At 40.5% G+C, this 22,612-nt stretch overlaps 1 protein-coding gene and 1 pseudogene across 1 annotated transcript in view; one reads left to right on the top strand and one right to left on the bottom strand.

Moving 5' to 3' along the window:
• LOC113905625 (interferon-induced very large GTPase 1-like) overlaps positions 1–11,839 on the bottom strand; it is a 43,897-nt gene extending 32,058 nt beyond the window's left edge. The window contains exons 1-2 of the mRNA XM_027563162.1: positions 11,615–11,839; positions 2,001–2,070 (exon numbers count right to left, since the gene is read on the bottom strand). The gene's annotated coding sequence lies outside the window, so the exon portion shown is untranslated. The remainder of the gene's footprint in view (positions 1–2,000; positions 2,071–11,614) is intronic.
• The window catches only part of LOC113905022, a 147,183-nt pseudogene that overhangs the window by 53,683 nt on the left and 70,888 nt on the right, over positions 1–22,612 (top strand).

The following is a 22,612-nucleotide window of genomic DNA, read 5'->3' as shown; positions in this document are numbered from 1 at the left end:
TTGGATACGGAATTGCTCTGAATATGGGAGTGATATTAATTATGTGTTTGTGTTCCTGTATAGTCTGGAGAAAAATGATCAAGAGACAGCGAAGCCAACAACAGCAACTAACATTTCTCACCATTTCTCATCACATGCAACATTAAAAAGGGGGAGATGTAGGAGACAAGAAAAATAAAAGAAAAACAGGCCCTGAAAAGGGCCACAAAAATTTATAATTATTAATAAACTGGATGCTATACGGCATGAGACTTTTGGAACAAGTCCAGAGAGAACAGTTCCTAATCTTAAAAACAAGATATGATCCTGGGGTCGGAAAACCGACCCCAGACTGTTCCTCAACTGGCATCTCAGAGTCATATGTTTTACGTATCTGCTGGAAAATCTGTAGATAAGAATATTAGTCTTCGTTACTGATTTGTTATTTATTACTGTTTCCTAATTACTCAATGGTTAATGATCATTTTGTTCTTTGGCCCTGAATGCCACATGAGTTATAATTTAACTCCCCACTTATTCTTTCATTCACGGCTGAAAGTATGATAAAGCTGGCTTGGATTCAGTTTCAGCACCTTCACCTTGGAGCAGTGTTGGTCCCCTGATCCTCGCTTTTCTCGAAATTCTCGTGTCTCGTTTCTCATTCTCTCGCCGTATCACGCTTTTGAAAACCCTTCTTGTCGAGCTAGTATCATCAATTTTAGGACTGTTCACAGTTCCTGGCCACATTATCTTTTCCATAAGCCTTCCTTCAACACGATAGCTTACTTCTGTAAGTCAGCAGGAGGGAAAATTATCTCTGAAGAAGGGCTGAGTCTCTCTTTAAGGCCTTTTGCCTGATTAAGTTGAGCCTATCCAGGAAAATCTTCCTTTTGGTTAAAGCAAAATCAACTGATTTGGGACCTTAATTCTATCTGAAAATTCCTTCATCTATGCCACATTCTATTGTTTAGCAGCAAAAGGAGGTCATTAGGTAGGCCTGGAATCATGGAGCTACCCTCATCTGTGTGCCAAGTGGTAAAGTATGTAAAGTCCTCAGTCCAGTATTTGATGTATACTAAGAGCTCAATAAATGTTAACACCTCCTATCTTTCAATTTTTCTAAAGTCTCTGTTGTAACCAGAGTCTCTGTGCCCAGAGGGATGTGGGACTCAATGAGGTAAATCCCACTGAAGGGGATGAGGCTTTAAAGGAGTTTGCCACCACCTAGCCAAAGGAGAATTGAATTCTCTTACGTATGATACCATACTTCACAGTTTAGGAAAATCTGGAGAGAGGAACTGTTAGTGGAGACTTGAAAACCTAAACCAGAGAATTTGGAGGCAATACATATACAGATTAGGTTCCAGGGAATTTTTCAGTGCATCAAGGTAGAGTATAAAAAGGAATTAAGAGAGAAACATAGCCCAGGGAGTGTATGCCATCCAAACAAGTATGATGGCTGTTATATGGAGATACATATAACCTTCAAGATATCCTTTTAGTTGACCAAAGGGACTTGGAGTTTAGGTGGTTTAGGATTATTTGAGCTATTCTGTACACGGAATTCATTTGGTGCCTATACCTATTCCAGGTGGAAGAGGCAAATTTTAAGAGACGATATTCAGTTAAGATTGGCCTATGAACTAAAGTAACCTGAAAAGTGGCAAGAGTATCAGGGAAATCATCATGAAAAGAGAAAAGGCTGTTTGAATGGGATGAATAAATTCCAAGGACTAGAGGATCCTATGGGACCAAGAATGGAAATGTAGGAAAAATAGATGCTCCCCAAAGTAGAAGCAGGTTCCAATCTCCAGGAGACCATGAAGACTGAAAGTAGAATGTCAGATCCCACCACTCTACGAAAATAAATATAGCATTTAATGATAATATGTCAAGTCCAATAAAGATTGGGAAGCTTACATACATTGGAGAATATAAGGAAAGATCAAGACTTAAGGGTCTAAATTAAGACCAAGGTTTTTTTGTTTGTTTGATTTTTACTTCAACTAGAAACTACATACCACAACTGCAGACAGGGACGCTGATCCTGTAGGTTTTCTTTCAGAAGTGGCTTCCCATCTCCTGAAGCTTCTGCCATGAGATAATAGGAAATATTAGTCATGGAAATTGCTGCAACATGGAAAATAACTTTCAGCATTTTGGTATAGACTGAAGGTTAATGGAGATGCTGTGTGTCCTTTCTGCTAATGTTCTAGCAATTCTGTTATTTTCTTGTTGTCTCAAAATGGGGAGATGCTTTCCTTCAGGAGATGTGAGAGATTGTAATCCAAAGAAGGCCTCTTAAGGGTTTGATATCCCATAGTCATTGACCTCCATACAGGTTAGGAAGGAACAAAAAATGTAGGACAGTAGCTCTTGCTGCTTTTTCCTTCTAAGACTTTCAGACTAAGCCTACTGACCTAGAATTCTCAGAACTGTCAGTTCAAGGGCACAGACAAAGACACGTATAGAGAAGGGTAGACTTCTCAATGATTGTCTCCACTGGATTATCTGGTTCAGATTTGGACAGATATTGGTTTGACACTGGAAAGCTGGGGAGTCTGTCTGTCCTGTTACACTGTCAGTCTCCAGTCATTGTTCATTCGGCACAAGTAACTCTGCTGAGTGTTGGGTAGGAGTTGAATGTTTCAGAAGACATTTTTCAAGATTACCTTCCCTGAAGGGAACTGGAACACTATGGATATATCCCCACATTAGGAGATGATCTGCCTGTGATTTGAGAACATTGGTTTATACCCCAATGGACACAACCTTTGACCACCAAGCAGCATGGTATAAGTAAGATTTTATATTGACTACAGAAAGAGTAATGTGGAAATTAGTCCATATATTTAATTCTTGCTAAATACTGAATCCTTGGTATCTACTGTAACCTAACAAAATGATATCTGCTGAAGATGAATGCAGAGGCCTTTACTAGGTGTATGTAGGTCCAGAACACACTAGTATTTTCCTCAAGAGTAAATTAGTTTTAGAGTTAAGTTGTATACCAGGATCCCTCCTTTCCACCTCTAACTAGAGTGTCTAGGAAGAAATCCTTTGAAGTCACGTAAAAATCAATTTTGTCAGTTCCAGCAAGGATCTAGTAATAGTCATAGAACTATATCGTCATTGAGAATTCTGTTTTGTCTTTCACTGACTTATTCTCTAAGAAAAATACATATAAAATAGTGTGTATATTGAGGATTTGTGTATAAGGCGCTTTTTCTAATAGTTCCTAATATCAATGAGTCATTCCTTGTAGCTTTATGTGCCTCAGAGCTGATATTGGTGTTGTGTCAATGAAAGAGGAGCAGAGATATGTGTAATAGGAACAAGGATGAGGAGAAGAAAAGATTCTTTTAGTTCTTGTCTACTTTGCTATTGCCTACAGTGAAGGACTTTTGGGCTAGAGGTAGATTATTTACCCATTCTTGGTGGTGCTGGGAAGATTTTATCAATGATTTCTCTACCTTGCTTATCACATGAAAATGAAGTGAAAGTGTTAGTCTCTTAGTCGTGTCTGACTCTTAGTGACCCCATGGACTGCAGCCCGCCAGTCTCCTCTGTCCATGGAATTATCCAGGCAAGAATACTGGAGTGGGTTGCTATTCCCTTCTCCAGGGAGTCTTCAAAACCCAGGGATCAAACCCAGGTCTCTTCCATTTCAGGCAGTTTCTTTACCATTTGAGTCACCAGGGAAGTATATAGTTTTGGTCTATTTGAGTGCCAAATTATACAGACAGATTTAGAGAAGGCAGGAATCTATTCAAAAAAGGCACAAATTGCAGCAAATTAATGCAGGTGTTAAGATTGTAATGTCCTCACTCTTCTGACTGATTGAACTTGACTTGGTTTTAAACCCATTTAAAGTTAAAAACATGAATGAATCTTTCAAAGTAGTTGTCCTCAGACTTTATATTACATAATAATTACCTGAGGATATCTTAAAAATGTGGATTCCCAGCCCCACTCACAGAGAATCTGACATGGAAGGTCTAGCTTATTGCTCAGGAACTATGGCTTTTATAAACACCTCAAGTTTCATTTTACAAATGGTGCCAAGTGATGAATCACATTTAAAAAAAAACTCTCTCCTAGGAAAACATTTTTTAGTGGAGAAAAGGTGGGAGTGTAAAAAATAAATTTGCCTTTTCTGTTGGCCTGAACATGATGATGTACCATTTGACTCTCTTTACTTCTTAGTTTCCAGTTGAAGTACTCTTTCTGTCTCAGTATTTGAATGAATACACATTCAACTGCTGTGCTAGAATGTTCAACTGAGTTAAATTTTTTAAGACTTTAACTTCAAAGGATAAAGAAATGGAAAGTTCTGTGCAAATCTATAAAGCTTTTTAAGGAGACAGGTAGGCTAGATCCAGAAATGCTGCTGACAATGTGACTGAGTCTAATATGGTCAGAAAATTTACCTGAAATTTCTGATAATTTCAGAAATTTTCAAAGAAATAAAATAGAATATTTCCTAGAGCTATAGTAGGCCTGATTGTCCATAATGAAAATTTAGATCAAATGTTGTATGAATTTAACAAAAACAACAAAAACAACTATGTTTACTAGATCCTGGAAATACTCTCCTATTCATAGAATAGATAGTAAGGAGTTTGAATATTAAACAAATAAACAATCTTGGTTATTTACACATATGTTATTAATAAAAGCAGACAGATGTCAGAGTTCCCAGTAGCAGCATGGTATGGCTACATGATTTTTTAATATTAAAAATTTCACTATTTTTAATATTCTTAAGGAATATGATTTGGATCCTAAGATTATCTGTCAACCAAATTAATAAAGGAAAAAGTAAAGCTACTAGTGTAAATGATTTTTATTGTATAAGGTAAAAATTAAAAACAGTTATAATGAAAATTCTAGCTAGTTCATACAAGCAATGAATGCTTGAGAGGGTATGGAGAAAAGGGAAACCCCTTGCACTGTTGGTGGGAATGTAGATTGATAAAGCCATTAAGGAGAACAGTATACAGATTCCTTAAAAAACTAAAAAGAGATCTAAAATGTGACCCAGCAATCCCACTACTGGGCAATTACCCAAAGAAAACCATATTTCAAAAAGACACATGCACCCCTGTGTTCATTGCAGCACCATTTACAATAACCAGGATATGGAATCAACCTAAATGTCCATCAACAGAGAAATGGATAAAGAAGAAGTGGTACATATATACAATGGAATATTAGTCATAAAAAGGAATGAAACTGGGTCATTTGTAGAGATGTGGATGGACCTAGAGACTTATATACAGAGTCTCTTAATACAGGGAATTAAGTAAAAAAAAAAAAGAAAAACAAATATCATATATTAATATATGTGGAATTATAAAGAATTTCCATAGATGATCTTATTTATAAAGCAGAAATAGTGACACAGATGTAGAGAACAGAAACATAGATAGGTATCAAGGGGGAAAGGAGGATGGGATGATTTGGGAGGTTGGGACTGACATATACATACTATGTATAAAATAGATAACAATGAGAGCCTACTGTATAGTTCAAGAAACTGTACAGCTCAGGAAACTGTACTCAGTGCTCTGTGGTAACCTAAATGGGAAGGAAATCCAAAAAAGAGAGGATATATGTATTTGTATAGCTGATTCACTTTGCTGTACAGTAGCAACTAACACAGTATTATAAAGCAACTATATTTCAATAAAAACTTTAAAAATTGCAGTTAGCTCAATACAGAATGAGGTAATATAGGTGAGGATACTCTGTGTGTGTGTGTGTGTGTGTGTTTGGTGGTAATGAGAGTGAAAATGTACCAAGCTGGTAAAAATTTAAATTTGAATGTGGCAGCTAAGAATGAAAGTTGTTAATGACACAAAAGGGTGATTCCTTTCTCTCTGTGTGTGTGCATGCTCAGTCAGGTCCAACATTTGTGACCACAAGGAATGTAGTCCCCCAGGCTTCTCTGTCCATCATCTAACTAATGAAATAATAAAATGAAATAAAGAAATCTCAATTGGTATCACAAAAGAAGACAAGAAAAAATTCTAAAGAAGAAATTATGGGTACATATAAATAAGTGACAGGAATAAGTCAAGTTTTTCATCATTATGTATATGCCAATAGAACTCTGTTTAAACACACATCAAGACATATCCACCAGAATGTTCATAGCACCACTATTCATAAAAGTTAAAACTTGGAAACAATCCTGATGTCCTTTCACAGTCACATGGTAAATAAAAAGTAACATATTCATACAATAATGAAAAAAATATCATAATGGTACAGAACAATATTGGTAAATCTCACAATTTGAAGTTTTCAAATGAGCCAAATACAAAAGAATACATATAATATGATTCTGTATACAGAAAGATAAATACCTGCCAAAAAGGAATTTATAATATCACAAGTCTGAATAATGACTAATGTAAACTGTTAGGAAGTAGAGAGATTAATGATAAGTAGCTAAGAGTATGAAAAATTGTTTTGGAATATGAGCAGTGTTCTAATACATCATCTGGGCATGCTTATGTGGTCAATTTGTGATACTTCATTAAACTATAAATACTAGTAGACTCTAATCTCATGGCATGATCTTCTCTATGGTTTGAGAAGTCATTGGTCAGTGGAGGAAGGATGAAATAGACCAGGAGAAAAGACCAAAGCAGTCTTTGTTCCATCCCAGGAGGACTGTCAAGTTAATCTGTACTGTTCCTAATCAAGATAAAGTCACAGGCACATGTTTTATGGTTCAGTTCAGTTCAGTCACTCAGTTGTGTCCAACTCTTTGTGAACCCATGAATCGCAGCATGCCAGGCCTCCCTGTCCATCACCAACTCCCAGAGTTCACTCAAACTCATGTCCGAGTGGGTGATGCCATCCAGCCATCTCATCCTCTGTCGTCCCCTTCTCCTCCTGCCCCCAATCCATCCCAGCATCAGAGTCTTTTCCAATGAGTCAACTCTTTGCATGATGTGGCCATCATGCTGAAACTGGCCATAAAGCTGAAACTGGAGTTTCAGCTTTAGCATCATTCATTCCAAAGAAATCTCAGGGCTGATCTCCTTTAGAATGGACTGGTTGGATCTCCTTGCAGTCCAGGGGCTCTCAAGAGTCTTCTCCAACACCACAGTTCAAAAGCATCAATTTTTCAGCACTCAGCTTTCTTCACAGTCCAACTCTCACATCCATACATGCCCACTGGAAAAACCAAAGCCTTGACTAGATGGACCTTTGTTGGCAAAGTAATGTCTCTGCTTTTGAATATGCTATCTAGGTTGGTCATAACTTTCCTTCCAAGGAGGGAAGGAAGGTCTTTTAATTTCATGTATGCAATCACTATCTGCAAGTGATTTTGGAGCCCATAAAAATGAAGTCTGACACTGTTTCCCCATCTATTTCCCATGAAGTGATGGGACCAGATGCCATGATCTTAGTTTTCTGAATGCTGAGGTTTAAGCCAACTTTTTCACTCTCCTCTTTTACTTTCATCAAGAGGCTTTTTAGTTCCTCTTCACTTTCTGCCATAAGGGTAGAAGCCATGCCGTGTGGTGCCACCCAAGATGGGCAGGTCATGGTGGAGCGGTCTGACAGAATGTGGTCCACTGGAGAAGGGAATGGCAAACCACTTCAATATTCTTGCTTTGAGAACCCCATGAACAGTATGAAAAGGCAAAATGATAGGATACTGAAAGAGGAACTCCCCAGGTCAGTAGGTGCCCAATATATGCTATTGGACATTAGTGGAGAAATAACTCCTGAAAGAATGAAGGGATGGAGCCAGAGCAAAAACAATACCCAGCTGTGGATGTGACTGGTGATAGAAGCAAGGTCCGATGCTGTAAAGAGCAATATTGCATAGGAACCTGGAATGTTAGGTCCATGAATCAAGGCAAATTGGAAGGGGTCAAACAGGAGATGGCAAGAGTGAATATCGACATTCTAGGAATCAGACAGATCAGATCAGTCGCTCAGTCGTGTCCGACTCTTTGTGACCCCATGAATCGCAGCACGCCAGGCCTCCCTGTCTATCACCAACTCCCGGAGTTCACCCAGACTCACGTCCATTGAGTCGGTGATGCCATCCAGCCCTCTCATCCTCTGCCGTCCCCTCTCATCCTGCCCCCAATCCCTCCCAGCATCAGAGTCCCATCCAATGAGTCAACTCTTCGCATGAGGTGGCCAAAGTACTGGAGTTTCAGCTTTAGCATCATTCCTTCCAAAGAAATCCCAGGGCTGATCTTCAGAATGGACTGGTTGGATCTCCTTGCAGTCCAAGGGGCTCTCAAGAGTCTTCTCCAACACCACAGTTCAAAAGCATCAATTCTTCGGCGCTCAGCCTTCTTCAAAGTCCAACTCTCACATCCATACATGACCACAGGTAAAACCATAGCCTTGACTAGACGGACCTTTGTTGGCAAAGTAATGTCTCTGCTTTTCAATATGCTATCTAGGTTGGTCATAACTTTCCTTCCAAGGAGTAAGCGTCTTTTAATTTCATGGCTGCAGTCACCATCTGCAGTGATTCTGGAGCCCCCAAAAATAAAGTCTGACACTGTTTCCACTGTTTCCCCATCTATTTCCCATAAAGTGATGGGACCGGATGCTATGATCTTCATTTTCTGAATGTTGAGCTTTAAGCCAACTTTTTCACTCTCCACTTTCACCTTCATCAAGAGGCTTTTGAGTTCCTCTTCACTTTCTGCCATAAGGGTGGTGTCATCTGCATATCTAAGGTTATTATTTCTCCCGGCAATCTTGATTCCAACTTGTGTTTCTTCGAGTCCATCGTTTCTCATGATGTACTCTGCATATAAGTTAAGTAAACAGGGTGACAATATACAGCCTTGATGCACTCCTTTTCCTATTTGGAACCAGTCTGTTGTTCCATGTCCAGTTCTAACTGTTGCTTCCTGACCTGCATACAAATTTCTCAAGAGGCAGGTCAGGTGGTCTGGTATTCCCATCTCTTTCAGAATTTCCCACAGTTTATTGTGATCCACATTCTAGGAATAAGCGAACTAAAATGGACTGGAATGGAGGAATTTAACTCAGATGACCAGTATATCTACTACTGTTGGCAGGGATCCCTTAGAAGAAATGCAGTAGCCAAAATGGTCACAAGAGAGTCTGAAATGCTGTACTTGGATGCTATCTCAAATATGATAGAATGATCTCTGTTCATTTCCAAGGCAAACCATTGAGTATCACAGTAATCCAATTCTATGTCCCAACCAGTAACACTGAAGAAGCTGAAGTTGAATGGTTCTATGAAGACCTACAAGACCTTTTAGAACTAACAACCAAAAAAGATGTCCTTTTCATTATAGGGGACTGGAATGCAAAGTAGGAAGTCAAGAAAGACCTGGAGTAACAGGCAAATTTGGCCTTGGGATACGGAATGAAGCGGGGCAAAGGCTAATAGAGTTTTGCCAAGAAAATGCACTGGTCATAGCAAACACCCTCTTCCAACAACACAAGAGAAGACTCTACTCATGGATATCACCAGATGGTCAACACCGAAATCAGATTGTTTATATTCTTTGCAGCCAAAGATGGAGAAGCTCTATACAGTCAGCAAAAACAAGACTGGGAGCTGACTGTGGCTCAGATCATGAACTCCTTATTGCCAAATTCAGACTGAAATTGAAGAAAGTAGGGAAAACAAATAGACCATTTAGGTGTGACCTAAGTCATACCTAGGATTATACAGTGGAAGTGAGAAATAGATTTAAGGGACTAGATCTGATAGAGTGCCTGATGAACTATGGATGGAGGTTCGTGACATTGTACAGGAGACAGGGATCGAGACCATCCCCATGGAAAAGAAGTGCAAAAAAGCAAAATGGCAGTCTGGGGAGGACTTACAAATAGCTGTGAAAAGAAGAGAAGCAAAAAGCAAAGCAGAAAAGGGAAGATATAAGCATCTGAATGCAGAGTTCCAAAGAATAGCAAGGAGAGATTAGAAAGCCTTCCTCAGTGATCAATGCAAAGAAATAGAGGAAAACAACAAAAGGCGAAAGACTAGAGGAGAGATCTCTTCAAGAAAATTAGAGTACCAAGGGAACATTTCATGCAAAGATGGGTTCGATGAAGGACAGAAATTGTAGGGACCTAAGAGAAGCAGAAGATATTAAGAAGAGGTTGCAAGAATACACAGAAGAACTGTACAAAAAAGATCTTCATGACCAAGATAATCATGATGGTGTGATCACTGACCTAGAGCCAGACATCCTGGAATGTGAAGTCAAGTGGGCCTTAGAAAGCATCACTATAAACAAAGCTAGTGGATGTGATGGAATTCCAGTTGAGTTATTTCAAATCCTGAAAGATGATGTTGTGAAAGTGCTGCACTCAATATGCCAGCAAATGTGGAAAACTCAGCAGTGGCCACAGGACTGAAAAGCTCAGTTTTCATTCCAATCCCAAAGAAAGGCAATGCCAAAGAATGCTCAAACTGCCACACAATTACACTCATCTGACATGCTAGTAAAATAATGCTCAAAATTCTCCAAGCCAGGCTTCAGCAATACGTGAACCATGAACTTCCAGATTTTCAAGCTGGTTTTAGAAAAGGCAGAGGAACCAGAGATCAAATTGCCAACATCCGCTGGATCATCAAAAAAGCAAGAGAGTTCCAGAAAAACATCTATTTTCTGCTTTATTGACTATGCCAAAGCCTTTGACTGTGTGGATCACAATAAACTGTGGAAAATTCTGAAACAGACAGGAATACCAGACCACCTGCCCTGCCTCTTGAGAAACCTATATGCAGGTCAGGAAGCAACAGTTAGAACTGGACATGGAACAACAGACTGGTTCCAAATAGGAAAAGGAGTTCATCAAGGCTGTATATTGTCACCCTGCTTATTTAACTTCTATGCATAGTACATCATGAGAAACGCTGGGCTGGAAGAAGCACAAGCTGGAATCAAGACTGCTGGGAGAAATATCAATAACCTTAGATATGCAGATGACACCACCCTTATGGCAGAAAGCATAAGACAAAGACCCTTTAAATTCCATTCTTTGCCTCATGAAGCTTTCACTGAGCTGTTTGTCCCCCTCAGCAATTGGAGTGTTTGAAACTAAACATTAATTAAACTTCTCTCCTTTTTAGCCCTCTTAACGTTGACACATTCTTGCTCTGATCCAGCATACAACCCCTCCTTAATGATCCCTCCTAAGAATAAAAATATTTCTTTTTTTACACACCCTCTATTCTGTGTTCATTCTACAAAAGAACCTTCCCTACAAAAGGAAATTCCTTTTTTCCTGTCCTTTGAGATGCTTAAAGTTCTATTTGAATTGTTTTTTCTATTACAATAATCTCTTTCCCTTTATTGCAATAATCCTTTCAAATGAAGTCTCTTTTTATGTAAGTGTAGATTTACTTTTATTTGACAATAGAAGTTACCAAATTGTTTGTCTCTTTTGATAATGTACTCCCTTTCCCTCAGATTTGGAACTGTTTGTGGGAACAATGAGATGTTAGATTCATATTTGTGTTCTCATCATGCCTTAATCTGCCTTGATCTCTGACTGTCCCTATTGCCGTTTCCATCAATTTCTGTTTTTATTTTAATCTCTGAGTATGTTGTTGTATCTCTCTGTCTACCCATTTCTCTCCTTTTCCTTCACTTACCTGTCTCCTGGAGGCCAAGCTCCTGTCTTCAGTTTGCTCCAGAGAGATGAGCGAGAAAGCAGAGCATGTTCCTTCCTCAAGTCTGGCAGTTTGCTTATTTATATCTCTAGCCTAGACTTCACCTCCTTCTGTGGTAAAAGGGCAAGCAGGAAGTGAAAGACTGGTTTCACTTTTGTGGGGTTTTTCCCCCTCTTTTAAAAGATCAGCTGATTTAAAGGAATCCTATGCATTTATTTATTTATTTATTCCTTCATTCATTTGTTTATAATTGTGATTTATATTTATTTATATAATTATGATTAGATAATTGTGACTTGTAATTGTGTTTACACTGTGATTCTTGGATATTAAGGTTATTGCAAATGGAAGACTAATGTTGGGGGGGAGCGTTGTGTGTGCATGTTTCTTTATGGTGGCCTGTGGTGAGCACCAGATAAAGAACATGGGAGAAACAGGATAGGGAACGAATTTCAGAAAAGAGACAAGGGCACATTAGAATGTCTTCCTCAGGAACTTGCTTTAACTGCTTTATTGTTCTAGCTGTGTGGTTGGTTTGAAAATTAACAAAGTTTCAAAATTGTATTAGCTGATTTGGATGATTCAACACTAATATGAGCTAATGGAGGAAGGTCTTATTTACCAAAAGAGAACTTACTTTGGTCATCTTTTTGGGATAATAACTTTCCAGAGTAAGCCGCTTGATCAAGTCAGGAAAGTGTTGATTTGCATTGTTTCTTTCTTATTATTTACTAGTTGAGTGTCTCTGTGAGAAGAAGCAGTTTCATTGGGTGTTTTCTTTGACTTAATTTGAAAGATATTTTTAAATCTCTAGAAAGAAAAAAAGACAATGATAATGGCTGTTATTTCTCTATGTCAAAGGGGTTTCATTGTTCATCATTTTTTAAAACATGCCTATATTCTTTCCAAAAATAAATTGAGTCCTTTTATATGTGAGGCAATAGGATGACCCAAGGAATGAAGTATAAAACAGGGTCATACCTTGGAGGGCTTAAAACTTAGCAATAGAGTTGGAGAGAGATGAATAAGTAAGTAGTTAATTTTATTGCCCCAGAATACAAGTCTGAGGCCATAAATGGTATAAAGTTCAAAGTGTACTGGCAACACGGGTGTACCTATTCTTTTCCAAATTATTTTTCCATTTAGGTTATTGCAGAATATTCAGCACAGTTCCCTGTGCTATACTGTAGGTCCTTGTTGGCTAACTATTTTAAAAATAGCAATGCGTACATGTCAGTACGGAACTCCCAATCTATCCCTTCCCTCCACCATTTTCCCCTGGTAACTGTAAATTTGTTCTTTAAATCTGTGAGGCTCTTTCTGTTTTATAAATAAGTTCATTTGTATAACTTTTTTTTTAGATTTCACAGACTATAGCCCACCAGGCTCCTCTGTCCATGGAGTTCTCCAGGCAATAATACTGGAGTGGGTTGCCATTTCCTTCCCTAGGGTTTTCTGGTACAGGCACTCTATACAGTCCACATCTCATGTAAAGCATTTTGTTTCATTTATTATTATTTTACCCCACGATTTAATTCATTGTAATTTTGCTTGTAGACAGTACCACCTGCTCCATTGTTCCTCTGTCTCAAGCTGTGTATGTCTGCACATGTCTTCTTGGAGGAAAACCTCATGCTCAGTTTTCCCAGGACCTCTAGAAATGCTACCCACGTCATCTTTCCCCTTTCCACTCCCAGTGCACCTGTCTGTCTCCCCTACACGGTCCTGTACTGAGCTGTTTGTGCTGCTCTCAGAGCACTGACTCCACCTGCGATACTCCTGTCACAGTGTGCTGCTCTGTAACTGCTGCTTGTCTCCCTCATTTCTCCCATCCCCAGACCTCAAACATCCCACCTCCCTTCGTTCCTCCCAGTTGTGGGGGATCTGTGTTATTCATCTTTGTATCCCAAATGCAGTGCATGAACCATACAGATGAACAAAATGTCATGATTAAATAAGAGTGATTGGTCTGTCTGAGCCTGTTTCTTCAGTTTTATGTGAGAATATTAACAGCTATTTCAGTGAGTGACATGAGACACAAGGAAGGTATAAGTAGGGCTAGAATGGTACCCATCCAATAAGACTTCCCTTTTCCTACTTTTAGAATAGGAATGGAAGTGTTTTCTAGTCGGCCAGAGTTTAAATGTCAGTCATTAGTTTGAGTCCAGGATCCAGCAGTTCCTAGCTATATTTGCTTATGAGTGTGGAGAGGGTGACCTAAGTAATAAGGAGCAGTCGAGGAGTGGAATGAATTTGTGTCAGTAGCACCATCCACTCGCATAATATTAATGAGGATAAAATGAGATAGGTTAACTCCTGTGGAGTTTGACAGGATTCACTACCCGCTGCCCCTCCCATACCAGGGCAAGCCAGACCCTGTGGTCCTGCAGGGCATCATTCGTTCACTAAAGGAGGAGCTGAGCTGCCTTCGAGGGCTGGATGGCCAGGACACTCGGGACGGCCGGGAAACTGAGATCTGGCACCTGCGGGAGCAGTGAGTCTTGAGTGTGGGGTGGGCAGTGGGGGCTGGGGGAGGGGACATATCCCATCATGCATCACAGGACCCAGTGCTTAGCAGTGTTGGGAAGATGGCCCTCCCTCATTCCCCAAATATTTATTCTGAGCCCCTCCTTTGTGCCCACCATGTGTTAATGGTGCTGGGGACACAGCAATGACTGAGACACTCCTGGTCCTGTCCTCCTGGGGCTCCCAGTCCAGTGGGGGAGACAATATCTGCAGTCAGAGAAGATTCACCATGGATGAGGAAGTGCAGAGGGATACCTGACCCTGCCTGGCGAGGGTGGGGTATTCCAGACAAAGGGCAAGGCAGGTGCAAAGGCAGGGTGTGAAGCAGGGCTCTATTCAGTTGAATCCACCTTCACGAGTACCTCTTTTTTGCTGACCTTTCCCTGCCCATGATGTAGTGCCAGCCCAGGGAGCAGAGACTTTGATCACATACCCATCTGAGTATATTGCAAATAGAGATGGGGTGAGACAGGAAAGGGAGCCTCTGCTTTGGGAGGCTGTAACAAGAACCTGGTAGGTTCTTGGGTTGGGGAAGAGTGTTTTAGGCAGAGGGAACAGCATGTGCAAAGGCCTTGTGCTAGGTGGGAATGTTTTGAAAACAAGGGGACTAAAAGAGTGAAGTGAGGAAAGCAAAGGCTCCTAACATATTTACTGAGTGCCTGCGTGGTCTCAATCTGGTGGGGGTCCTACACATTCAGTTCCGTTCAGTTGAGTCACTCAGTCGTGTCCAACTCTTTTCAACCCCATGAATTGCAGCACGCCAGGCTTCCCTGTCCATCACCAACTCCCGGAGTTCCTCAAACTCAGATCCATTGAGTCGGTGATGCCATCCAGCCATCTCATCCTCTGTCGTCCCCTTGTCCTTCTTCCCCCAATCCCTCCCAGCATCAGAGTCTTTTCCAATGAGTCAACTCTTCGCATGAGGTGGCCAAAGCATTGGAGTTTCAACTTTAGCATCAGTCCTTCCAAAGCACACCCAGGGCTGATCTCCCTCAGAATGGACTGGTTGGATCTCCTTGCAGTCCAAGGGGCTCTCAAGAGTCTTCTCCAACACCACAGTTCAAAAGCATCAATTCTTTGGTGCTCAGCTTTCTTCACAGTCCAACTCTCACATCCATACATGACCACTGGAAAAACCATAGCCTTGACTAGGTGGACTTTTGTTGGCAAAGTAATGTCTCTGCTTTTCAATATGCTATCTAGGTTGGTCATAACTTTCCTTTCAAGGAGTAAGCGTCTTTTAATTTCATGGCTGCAATCACCATCTGTAGTGATTTTGGAGCCCCCAAAAATAAAGTCTGACACTGTTTCCACTGTTGCCCCATCTATTTGCCATGAAGTGATGGGACCAGATGCCATGAGCTTCTTTTTCTGAATGTTGAGCTTTAAGCCAACTTTTTCACTTTCCTCTTTCACTTTCATCAAGAGGCTTTTGAGTTCCTCTTCACTTTCTGCCATAAGAGTGGTGTCATCTGCATATCTGAGGTTATTGATATTTCTCCTGGCAATCTTGATTCCAGCTTGTGCTTCTTCCAGCCCAGCATTTCTCATGATGTACTCTGCGTATAAGTTAAATAAGCAAGGTGACAATATACAGCCTTGACGTACTGGTTTTCCTATTTGGTACATATTGGGGAGGGCTAATACTATTTTTAGTATTAATAATAATACCAGTATCTAATGTTTATTGTGGAGAAGGCAATGGCACCCCACTCCAGTACTCTGCCTGGAAAATCCCGTGGACAGAGGACCCTGGTGGGCTGCAGTCCATGGGGTCGCTAAGAGTCCAACACGACTGAGCGACTTCACTTTCACTTTCACTTTCCTACTTTTAGAACAGGAATGAAAATGTTTTCTAGTAGGCCAGAGTTTAAATGTCAGCATATGGTTTAAGTCCAGGATCCAGCAGTTCCTAGCTATATTTGCTTATGGGTGTGGAGAGGGTGACCTAAGTAATGTTTTTTAAACAAATGTTTGCTGGTCAATCTAGAGAGAATAAGACACAGAGAGGACTTCGATCAAACTGGCCTTGCTAAGTTCCTCCTTGTTTACCACACCTAGTTCATAGTTTACTATAGTTATGTATAGTGTTGTATAGTTATCTATAGTGGTATATCTCTCCTGGAACAGGCTCTATATTCTAATCTCTTAAGCAGTTATGTGGAAGTTCAAAGGCTCATACAGAGTCTTTTGGACCTTCCTTACCTTCAGGTTGAAATAATCTACACACCCAAGTGGCGCATGTTGGGGCACCTGCACTGTATCCCATAAAAAGAGGAAGAAAAGGAAGAAATAATCAGACAACCTTGCTGTTTTAGAAAAAAAATAAAAAAACAGTTTTCTTTTGTTTCAATGCCACATGTGTGTGGGGCTTTCCCTACAACAAGCAATTCTGTAGCACTAGCTGGTGTCCTACATTTAACTTGATTCTGACACTATGTATCTTTCTGAATGTACTGTCAGGTCCCACAGTTTAAGGGCTCAGTCCCAGGAGACTGCCTCTGGCTTCACATGTCAATTTCAGGCAGTAGATCCCCAGATTACCCTCAACTTCTGAATGACTTGGCTATAAATCAGAAGTTCCCGAAAACTGCCTCTTCAGGTTTGATGTGCTTGCTAGAGCAACTTCTAAAACTCAGGGAAGACTTATGTTTGCTAGTTTAGTAAAGAAAGTGATAAAGGATACAGATGAACAGACGGAAGAAGAGATACATAGGTTGAGGTCTGGGTGGATTCTGTCCCTGTGGAGTAGGGGTCCATCCCTCTCTTGGTATGTGTGGATGTGTTCACCAAACTGAAAGCCCTTCAAACCCCATGCTATTGAGATTTTATGTAGGCTTTCTCACATAGGATTCATCTATTTTTAAGTTAATTTCCAGCCCCTCTCTGGAGAATGGGAAGTGGAGGCCTGAAAATATGAAACCTCTAATCATGGCTTTGTCTTTCTGGTGCCCGTCTCCCATCCAGGGACACAACCAGTGTTGCGTCATTAGAAGAAAAATGCTTCTACCATTCTTACTACTTAGGAATTTATAAGCATTTTAAGAAGCTGTTTTATGAACTGGGACAAAGATTACTTATATATTTCTCATTATAAATACCAATATTACAGAGGGAAAGACACAGAGGCATCAGATCCTGCCTTCAGTGGACTTCCCCTACCTCTCAGGGCAGTGGCCAGTTGCAAACAGTAGGGCTTTGCTAGCCCTAGGTAGAGGTAGAAAGGAAGAGCGTCTTCTGTGAACCCTGAGATTTTCCTGCTTCTGCTGTCTGACCCTACTTCCAGTCTACTCCCTTTAGAAAACATGGATTTCTAAGCAAATATTTAGGTGGCATTATCCTTGTGGATGACAGGGATATAAAAATTTGGGGTGATTTGTCAAGTTTAGGGATGGCTATCAGTACTAGTCTCCTTAAAGGTATGTATTTACGTGGAAAGTGGACCTGAACTCCATTGTTGTTACTTTCTAATTATGCAAACTTTGGTCACACATTTAATCTTTCTCAGTTTTTCAGTAACTAAGTTGGACCCTATAGGAAAGTGAAAGTGAAAGTGAAGTCGCTCAGTCGTGTCCAACTCTTTGTGACCCCATGGACTGTAGCCTGCCAGGCTCCTCTGTCCATCGAATTCTACAGGCAAGAATACTGGAGTGGGTTGCCATTTCCTTCTCCAGGGGATCTTCCCAACCCAGGGAACGAACCCAGGTCTCCCACATTGCGGGTAGACGCTTTAACCTCTGAGCCACCAGGGAAGCCCCTATAGGGCTTTCCCTAAACCAAACTGCCCACCTCCCATGTGCTCCATCTGCCTCTTTGTAGAAAAGCTTTAGTCTCCCTGGTCTCTCCTGAATCACAAAAGGCTGGCTCAAGACTTGATTTAAAAACTGAATTTGTAGTAACAAAGAATAGCAGCTGGGCCAGGAGAACTGGTAACAATTTAAACAACAGATCAGCCATATAAAAGTCGCAGGATCTTTAGTTTCTTCCTGAAGTACATAGATAACGGTGTCTGATACAACTTCCTGAGTTTTTTTGCAAATGCTATAAAGCCTCCACCAGATGTAAGAAGTTAACTGCATTATGACTGTGAGAACATGGCCCCCAGACTGATTGGAGTCTGAGGACTGATGGTATTAACCCCTATGACACCAACTTGTTATATCACCATCAACCAATCAGAGAATTATGCACAAGCTGATCACACACCAGTGATTCTCTCTCTCATTTTGCCATTAAAAAAAAAAAAAGAAGCCTTTTCTGAAATCTACTGGGGAATCTGGACCTTATGAGCCCATGTGACTCCTTGTATGGCTCTCTAATAAATGCAGCATGTTTCGTAGCTCAGCTGGTGAAGAATCTGCCTGCAGTGTGGGACACCCCCCCCCCCCCCAGTTCAATTCCTGGGTAGGGAAGATACCCAGGAGCAGGAATAGGCTACCCACTCCAGTATTCTTGGGCTTTGCTGGTGGCTCATCTAGTAAAGAATCAGCCTGCAATGTGGGAGCCCTGGGTTCGATTCCCATGTTGGGAAGATCCCCTGGAGAAGTGAACAGCTATTCACTCCAGTATTCTGGCCTAGAGAATTCCATGGCCCATATAGTCCATGGGTACAGTCTGCCTAGAGTCAGATAGGACTGAGTGACTTGCACTTTCACTTTCCTTTACCAAAACTTGGTGTCAATAGATTGACTCTACATGTGCTAATGGACTCAAGTTTGTAAAAATTCAGTAACATTTCTTCTTGAGACTTTTCATTGTGTTGATAAAATGAGAATTCCAGGGCTTAACCTGAGGTAGGGGCTCAAAATATTAGTTCTTTTCATCTGTTCTTCCCATTCAATTTCTGCTTAAAGGAATCTCCAGTGTAAACTCCATTCCAGTCTCAGACGGGGATACTGAAACTCATTATGCAAAACTGAAGGTGTCTCAGACAGTAAAGAATCCTCCTGCAGTGCAGGAGTCCTGGGTTCGATCCTTTCTCCTTGGACAGATCCCTGGAGAAGGGAATGGCTACCTACTCCAGTATTTTTGCCTGGAGAATTCCATGGATAAAGGAGCCTGGCAGGCTACAGGCCATGGGGTTGCAAAGAGTTGTACATGACTGAGCAACCAACTTTCACTTTCACACACTGTGAAACAGAAAATGGAATTCAAGGATGCTTCCATCACCAAGCCAAGGGGAGAACTTACTATGCCTTTCTAGACATTAGGATAGGTTTTATAATTAATGATATTGAATACTTTAGAATCCAGGGTAAATATCTATCAATATGAATCTAGAAGAGCAAATGTAGAAAATTTATAGTGGTTGGGATATACGGTGGCCCCCATTTCAGAAGAAATTGAGGGATTTTCAGAATAACCAGGAAGAATGCAAAGAGAAATTAAGTCAGAAGCTTAATTTAGAGTGTCCACCATGGAAGTGGTAAGAACAAACTTAGGGAAGAGCTCTCCGTAATATGGGAGCAGTCATGGATTTTGCTGGCTCTGAAAGGGATTCAGTTGCATTCTGGTACCACTCATGAATGTTGAAAACTTTAGAAGAGATTACTAATTACTAAAGGTATCCCTCAGGTTTGGGGTCAGATATGAGGGGAAAGCAGATCCAGGATTTGTGCTAATTTGGTCAAATAGAGACGTGGATTTGACATAATTTGGGACACATTTTAGGGGAATATTTTTGAATCCTCAATCTGATTATCACAGACATGTTGGGATGTCTGGGATATTAATTCAATTCAACAAATCTCATTGGTTCTACTATCAAAATATATCCTGGATTAAGCACAGGCCATGTGTAGCACTAAGCACTATCCTAATACAGGCTGTATCCTAATACATCTCTTTCCTGAGTTGTTGCAATAGTCTGCTAACTTATTCCCCTGAATTGTCATTGTCATTGTACTCTACTTCATTTTCTCTGTCTATTCACACAGTATGAACAATTTAATAAGAGAATGATCCTTTTAAATAAAAAGTAAGATGTAACTCCTCTCCTTAGAAATCTCCAAGAGCTTCCCATCTCTCTCTTAGCAAAAGTAGCAAGTCCTACAATGTCCCACAAGGCCTTATATCAGTTTCCTTTGTCACCACTCTCTCCCTTGGTTTTTTTGTGTTACAACTATACTGGCTCCTTGTTAGACCTCACCTGCTTCCATCTTTGGAGTCTTTGCTCTTATTCTGTCTGGAAAAAAAATTTTTTTTGTTTTGTTTCCATCATTTTCTTCAGAATTATGCTCATATTTTACTGTACCTGGAAAAGTATTTCCTGATGATCCTATATTAAATAGCAGTCTTGTATGCCCTGTGCTCATTACTGTCTTTATTTTGCTATATTTTTTATTCTTAGCATTTGCTGTCATCTAACATATGATGTATGACCTAAATCAGATCCCTTACAAGGATACAGTGGAAGTGACAAATAGATTTAAGGGACTAGATCTGATAGACAGAGTGCCTGAGAACTATGGACAGAGGTTTATGACACCATACAGAAGGCAGTGATCAAGACCATTCCCAAGAAAAAGAAATGCAAAAAAGCAAAATGGTTGTCTGAGAAGACCTTACAAATAGCTGAGGAAAGAAGAGAAGCCAAAGGTAAAGGAGAAAAGAAAAGATATACCCATCTGAATGCAGAGTTCCAAAGCATAGCAAGGAGAGATAAGAAAGTCTTCCTAAGTGATCAGTGCAAAGAAATAGAGGAAAACAATAGAATGGGAAAGACTAGAGATGTCTTCAAGACAATTAGAGATGCCAAGGGAAAATGTCATGCAAAGATGGACGGAGAGAAACAATATGGACCTAACAAGCTGAAGATATTAAGAAGAGATGACAAGAATGCACAGAAGGACTACACAAAAAATATCTTCATGACCCAGATAAACCATGATGTTGTGACCACTCACCTAGAGTCAGACACCTGGAGGCCTTAGGAAGCATCACTACAAACACAACTAGTGGAGGTGATGAAATTCCCATTGAGCTATTTCAAATCCTAAAAGATGATACTGTTAAAGTGCTGCACTCAATGTGCCAGCAAATTTGGAAAACTCAGCAGTGGCCACAGGACTGGAAAAGGTCAGTTTTCATTCCAATCCCAAAGAAAGGCAATGCTAAAGAATGTTCAAACTACCGCACAATTGCACTCATCTCATACACTAGCAAAGCAATACTGAAAATTCTCCAAACCAGGCTTCAACAGTAAGTGAATCAAGAACTTCCAGATATTCGAGCTGGATTTACAAAAGTCAGAGGAACCAGAGATCGAATCGCCAACATCCATTGGATCATCGAAAAAGCAAGAGAGTTCTGGAAAAATATCTACTTCTGCTTTATTGAATATGCCAAAGCCTTTGACTGTGTGGATCACAACAAACTATAGAAAATTCTTTAAGAGATAGGAATACCAGACCACCTTACCTGCCTCCTGAGAAATTTGTATGCCGGTCAAGAAGCATCAGCTAGTACCAGACATGGAACAACAAACTGGTTCCAAATTGGAAAATTAGTATCTCAAGGCTGTATATTGTAACGCTGCTTATTTAACTTCTATGCAGTGTACATCATGCAAAATGCTGGGCTAGATGAAGCACAAGCTGGAATCAAATTGCCAGGAGAAGAAATATCAATAACATCAGATATGCAGATGACACCACCTTTATGGCAGAAAACAAAGAGGAACTAAAGTACCCCTTGATGAAAGTGAAAGAGGTGAGTGAAAAAGTTGGCTTAAAACTCAACATTCAAAAAACTAAGATCATGGCATCCGGTCCCACCAGTTCATGGCAAATAGATGGGGAAAAATGGAAACAGTGGCTGACTTTAGTTTCTTTCCTCCAAAATCACTGCAGATGGTGACTCAGCCACAAAATTAAAAGATGCTTGCTCCTTGGAAGAAAACCTATGACCAACCCAGACAGCACATTAAAAATCAGAGATATTACTTTGCCAACAAAAGTTCATCTAGTCTAAAGTATGGTTTTTCCAGTAGTCATGTATGGATGTGAGAGTTGGACTGGCGCTCAGCTTAAGAAAGCTGAGTGCTGAAGAACTGATGCTTTTGAACTGTGGTTTTGGCGAAGACTCTTGAGAGTCCCTTGGACTGCAGGGAGATCAAACCAGTCAATCCTAAAGGAAATCAGGCCTGAATATTCATTGGAAGGACTGATGCTGAAGCTGAAGCTTCAATACTTTGGCCACCTGATGTGAAGAACTGACTCCTTGGAAAAGACCCTGATGCTGGGAGAGATTGCGGACAGGAGGAAAAGGGGACGACAGAGGATGAGATGGTTGGATGGCATCACCGACTCGATTGACGTGAATTTGAGCAAGGTCTGGGAGTTGGTGCTGGATGGACAGGGAAGCCTGACATGCTGCCGTCCATGGGGTCACAAAGAGTCAGACACGACTGAACAACTGAACTGAACTGAACATTTTATTTATATCCTTGTTTAT

Source organism: Bos indicus x Bos taurus, chromosome 15, assembly GCF_003369695.1.
Source record: "Bos indicus x Bos taurus breed Angus x Brahman F1 hybrid chromosome 15, Bos_hybrid_MaternalHap_v2.0, whole genome shotgun sequence".
Taxonomy (NCBI): domain Eukaryota; kingdom Metazoa; phylum Chordata; class Mammalia; order Artiodactyla; family Bovidae; genus Bos; species Bos indicus x Bos taurus.
The sequence above is the reverse complement of the archived record's forward strand: the minus strand, read 5'-3'. Positions and strand labels throughout refer to the sequence as shown.